We start from the raw sequence: 6,371 nt of genomic DNA, 5'->3' as shown, positions 1-6,371 counted from the left end.
GTCTGCGTGGGTTTCCTCCGGGTGCTCCGGTTTCCTCCCACAGTCCAAAGATGTGCAGGTCAGGTGAATTGGCCATGTTAAATTGCCCGTAGTGTTAGGTAAGGGGTAGATGTATGGGTGGGTTGCGCTTCGGCGGGGCGGTGTGGACTTGTTGGGCCGAAGGGCCTGTTTCCACACTGTAAGTAATCTAATCTAATCTATTCTAATCTCTGGACACTATAGGCAATTTAGCATGGTCAATGCACCTGAGCTGCACGTCTTTGGATTGTGGGAGGGAACCAATGCCGAAGGTTCAAACTCCAAACAAACAGTTGCCTGAGGCTGGAATCAAACCCAGGTCCTTGGCACTGTGAAGCAGCAGTGCTAACCACTGAGTCACCATACCGCCATCCATGGAGAGACAGCAAGCTAACATTTTGAGTCTAGTTATCAATTCATCTCTAGCATTTGTTGTTTTCCATACTATCTAATTCACCTGGTGTGCTTCAAAATCAGCCTGACCAGTGCATTCACTCTTAGGAGCAATTTTACTGGTTTACAATTCTTTTAATTTTCAGGCTTGCCTTTTTTTGCTCAGAGCTTTGAGTATAGGAGTTGGGACATTATACAGGATGTTAGTGAGGCCTCTGCTAGAGTACTGTGACCAGTTCTGGTCAACCTGTTATAAGAAGGTTCAGAAGAGATTTACCAGGTATGGAGGGGTTGATTTATAAGGAGAGGCTGGATAGGCTGGAACCTTTTTCACTGGAGCGTAAAGGGATGACCTTATAGAGGTTTACAAAACCATAAAGAGTATCGATTAGGTGAATGGCATTTGTCTTTTCCCAAAGGTGGGGAATTTCAAGACGAGGGGGCATATTTTTAAGGTATGAGGAGAAAGATTTAAGAAAAGCAATGAGGGACTTTTTTCCACAGAGGGTGGTTCATGCGTGGAATGAACTTCCAGAGGAAGAAGTCAATTAGGGTGCAGTTACTGGGCATTTAGATGAGTGCACGCATGAGAAATGTTTGGGGGGATATGGGCCAAGCAGAGGCATGTGGGACCAATTTAGTTTGGGATTATGGTCGGCATGGACTGGTTAGATCAAAGTGTACTTTTCCATGCAGTGTGACTCTATGACTCGATGATTCCTTCCTTTCACCTAGCATCGACTTTTTCTTTGTAGTTTTCTCCTATTTCCTTTTCTCTTTTTCCTGTATTGTATTTGCTTAAACAGGTTTCATCTGTAAATCTTTCCAGTGATAGGTAATTGATTTCAAATGTTAGCTATTTCTTTCTCTGGAGGTGCTGCTTAATATTTTTCCAGCATCAACTATTTTAACTTCACCTTCAATTTTCCTGTTCATCATTTACTTGTTCAAGAGCGTCATCTACTGGTTTGTGAGGTGAACAACAGCAGGAGTGAGAGCTTTGGACAAGACCTAGGATTTTTAAAATTCACTTTTAGAATGTAAGAGTTGCTGTCAAGGACAGTATTAATTGCTTATCTCTAATGCCCCTTTAGAAGTTGCTAGTGAGCTGTTTTCTTGCACTCGCATACACTGTTCTGTTTGGGCTGGAGTTCCAGGATTTTAACCCAGCAAAATAATTCCAAGTCAAGTAGGTGTGACCAAGGGGGAGACTTGCAGGTGGGGAAGTTCCATTGTTCTACAGCGCTACTTCTAAATGTAAAGGTCATGGGTTTAGACAGTGTTACCTATGGGCACTTGGTGAGTTGCAGCCTTGCATGTTATAGATACTAACAATGATGATTTAATGGTGGATAGAGTGAATACTTAATGTGGCAGATGTTACATCAAACAAATGTTTGCCTTGGATGGACTGGAGCAGCTTGAGTGTTGCCGGATCTGAATCAGCCAAGTGCAGAGGATTCCTACACACCCCGACTTGTGCATTGTCAGATGGGGAAAAGTTTTGGACAGTCAGGAGAGGAGTTAATTGGAGTATTTTTTTAATCACCTAACTCTTCAAAAAGAGTTAATTTTAGCAAATCCCAATTTCATAAGTATTCCTGTCACTGCAATTACAAGGTGTGGAGGTGCTGGTGTTGGACTGGGGTGGACAAAGTCAGAAATCACCCGACACTAGGTGACTTCACCTGATGAAGGAGCAGCACTCTGAAAGTTTGTGATTTCAGCTAAACCTGTTGGACTATAACCTGGCATAGTGTGACTTCTGATTCTGCAGTTACAAGGAAATGGTTTCACTGTTTTGTAAGAAAGAAAATGTTTGTACATGAAGGAACATGGGTAAAGATTTTCTCTTTTTGTTTGAATTAATAATGAGGATTTTTTTATCCAAGCAGCATTGAAAACATCAATCATTCAGACTGGATCTTTATTAAGTCTAGTGTTTTGTGTTAAATGATACTGCTTCAGCAGAGAAACTGGGAGACAATACAATAATTGGAAAAACCCTGGGAACCCAGCTTACTTGGCTCATGCCTATATCTCTGGAAGTATTCTACAGTCCAGCTGCTCACTCTATCTGAAGCAGATTTGGTGTCATATTCAGACTGGAGCTGAGGTACAAATAGGTAAAAACAATGACTGCAGATGCTGAAAACCAAATACTGGATTAGTGGTGCTGGAAGAGCACAGCAGTTCAGGCAGCATCCAATGAGCAGCGAAATCGACGTTTCGGGCAAAAGCCCTTCATGATTCCTGATGAAGGGCTTTTGCCCGAAACGTCGATTTCGCTGAGGTACAAATATGCAACTTATCTTTAGTGCTACAGCATTTCCTGTTATCTCAGCGACATTACTTATTTTCAACATTGCCTGAGATCTCTGGCATTGAGAACCTTGGTTGAGACTTATCTTCTTAAAGCCTGGCTATTAATATCCTGGTCTCCTCACTGTACAAGCATCAACTTGCTAAACATGAGTCTCATACCTGTGTTCTTGTTCACCTTCACTGACTTCCAATACATGAAATTGGAAATATTTATTCCAATCAATTTTTTCCAAACCAAATGCCCCTTCGAGTGTCGGTTTTCACTTGTTGAACTCCAACCTTGTGTCAAATTCCCTGCAAATCAACCTTTTCCTTCAATACCAATATTTAAACTTGGTGTTAGAGACGCCAATCATCTTTCCCAACCACAGAATTCCCATTCCAAGCTGCTTTGCCTTGCATTTAAAATATTTCTTCTGACCCCTTTTTTTAGCCAATTCATCTTAAATCATTGGCCATTCTATCCATGTCTCTCCTGTGTGAATGACCTCTAGGTCACCTTATCACTTTAAAGGTGCTATACAAATGTGTTCTTTTTTTTACTGCCAGGCTTTCTTATATGGTCTTGTCAGTGTCAGTATTGTAGCTGAATTGGAAGAGCTTGGCTAGGGGTGTGGCAAGTTCTGGAGCACATGTTTCAGGCTATTGCCAGAGGGTTGTCAGAACCAGAAGCCTTTGCAGTGGCCAGCGTGTTTAACCATCTTTTGGTTTCATCTGCAGTGAGGGAAGTTAGCTGAACTCTGGCATCTGGAATGTGTGGAACTCTGCGGAAGCCAAGGTGAATGATCCAGCTGGCACTTCTGGCTGAAGATTGCTACAAATGCTGCAGCTTTGTCTTTGCTGTGTTATATTGGGCCACCTCATCACTGAGGATGAGGAGATTTACGGAGGCTCCTGCTCCTGTTAGTTGTCCACCACTGTTCATGACTGGATGTTGCAGAACTGCAGAGCTCAGGTTTGATCTATTGATCGTGGAATTGCTTAGTTCTATCACTTGCTGCTCACACTATTCAGCTTGCAGTAGTTCTGCTTTGTAGCATCACCAGGTTGGCACTGCCTTTTTAGATTTGCCTGGAGCTGCTCTTGATGTACTTTCCTGCAGTCTTCCTTGAGCCAGGGTTGATCCCCTGTTTGATGGTAATGGTGGAGTGCAGAATAAGCTGGGCCATGAGGTGCAGATTGTGTTTGAGTACATTTCTGCCGCTACTGATGGCCCACATTGTTATCACACATACCCTGTTTGGTGTTGCTAGATCTGTTTGCAATCTATCCCAGTTAGCACAATGGATATGTCGCACAATAAGATGCAGGGTATCCTCAATGTGAAAATGGGACTTTATCTCCAGAAGGACTGTGTGGTGGTTACTCTTACTGTTACTTTCATGGACAGATATATCTGCAAGAGATGGAAACTGATTTGTTTTGGTTCAGAGAGAGAGAGATAGAGCTGATTATGTTTATGGATAAGGTGGAGATGACTTTGTATATAAAGTAGGAACCCTGGAATCTAAGTTATGATCATTATGAGTTCCTGACTGCCTTAAAGTGTACTTTTCCGGTTTTTACTTTTTTTGAGTTCTGAAATAACTTCATATCCCATCAGTGAACCTCCCTTTATATGCATGCGCACAGTGCATGGGCTCTGACCAGCCAACTCAGAGCCAGTCCCTAGAGTGAGGAGAATTTCTGAGACACTTATTTATATCTGTCAACCAGCGTTCCCTGATTGGCCCAGATTAACAGCCCCAATCAGGGAACTCACGCTCGGTGAGATCCACCTGGCCAAACATCTTACAATGACTACCCAAATTCCCATTTCAATGTTTGCTTTTCTTCGGAGATAACACAGCTCCAGGTTGGTAGGAAACCATGAGGCGTAAAATGTTACATCTGAATATCCAGGTTACACTGACCTGTTATGCTTTTCTTTCTTACATTTTATATTGAATAAGAAGTAAGTTCTAATGATGCTTTGATAATAGCAGATAAATGTGGTCTTCCATTACTAAAAATGTATGTGGAAGTCTGAAAAATTGTCTGTTTAACATCTTTGCAATATATTCCTGATCAGTAATTGTATTGCTTTGAATGCTATTGATGTAAAGCCATTTCTTTTCCCAACATTTTTTTTTTGTCTTTTTTGAGTGTGTGCTATGCTGGACTAATCACAGACCAGTCCAATCAGTTTATAACTCTTTTGTTTTTGTTCTATGAAGAAAGTATCTTTGCATTTCAGACTTCTGAATTTTCTTCCCATTTACAAAATAGTCCATGCCTCTATTCTTCCTACCAAAGTGCATGACCTCTCACTTTCCCACGTTGTACTCCATCTTCCACTTTTTTATCCATTCTCCTAACCTGTCCAAATCCTCCTGCAGCCTCACCACGTCCTCTATGCTACGTGTCCCTCTATCTATTTTTGTATTGTCTGCAAACTTAGTCAGAATGCCATCAGTTCCTTCATCCAGATCATTAATGTATAAATTGAAAAGTTATGGTCCCAACACTGAGCCTTGCAGAACACCATGTGCCACTGGCTGCCATCCTGAGAAGGACCCTTTTACCCCCACTCTCTGCTTTCTGCCAGACAGCCTAGTTTCTATCCATGTGAGCACCTTGCCTCTGACACCATGGGCCCTTATCGTACTCAGTAGTCACCTGTGTGGCACCTTGTCAAAGGCCTTCTTGAAGTCCATTTGATAGCATCCTCCTAGGTCTAACCTCCTCATTGCTTCCTCAAATAATTCTAACAGATTTATCAGGCATGACCTCTCCATGATGAAACCATACTAACTTTGCCCTATTTTTCTGTACCCTTCCAAGTATTCAAAAATCTCATCCTTCTCAATGGATTCCAGGATCTTATCCATGACCGAGGTTAGGCTAATCGGTCTGTAATATTCCATCTTTTGCCTTACTTCCTTTTTTAACAAGGGAGTCACGTAAGCGATTTTACAGTCCTCTGGGACACTTTCTGATTCTAACAATTCCTGAAAGATCACCACTATCGCCTCCACTATCTCTTCAGCTATCTCCCTTAGAATTCCTGGGTGTAATCCAAGTGATTTATCCACTTTCAGGCCATTCAGTTTTTCTGGCACATTCTCCTTGGTGATGGCCACCATACTCAGCTCTGCTCCCGTACTCTCTTGAATTTTTGGGTTTTTACTTGTGTCTTACACAGTGAAGACTGATGTGAAATAATTATTCAGTTCCTCAGCCATGTCTTTGCACCCCCTACTTTCTCTCCAGTGCCATTTTCCAGTGGCCCAATGTCCGTATTTGTCTCTCTTATGCCCTTCGTATATCTAAAGAAGCTCTTACAGTCTTCCTTTATGTTATTGACTAGTCTACCTCATATTTAATCTTCTTTCTCTTATTTCTTTTTTGTTGCCCTCTGTTGGTCTTTGTAAACATCCCAATCCTCTGGTTTCCCACTGCTCTTTGCCACATTACAGAGGAAGCTTGGTTATGGCGGGAAGTATTTCATTTGGTTAATCAAATTCTGGATAATTGCATGCCGGATAGCATAGTTTAGTTGAGCACGGGACCTTGCTATCTTGCCGGATAATCCAATATTCAGATGATTGAATGCCAGATAATCGAGGTTCCTCTGTATATGTGTTTCCATTTTC

Source organism: Chiloscyllium punctatum, chromosome 45, assembly GCF_047496795.1.
Source record: "Chiloscyllium punctatum isolate Juve2018m chromosome 45, sChiPun1.3, whole genome shotgun sequence".
Taxonomy (NCBI): domain Eukaryota; kingdom Metazoa; phylum Chordata; class Chondrichthyes; order Orectolobiformes; family Hemiscylliidae; genus Chiloscyllium; species Chiloscyllium punctatum.
This window is presented reverse-complemented; position numbering follows the sequence as displayed.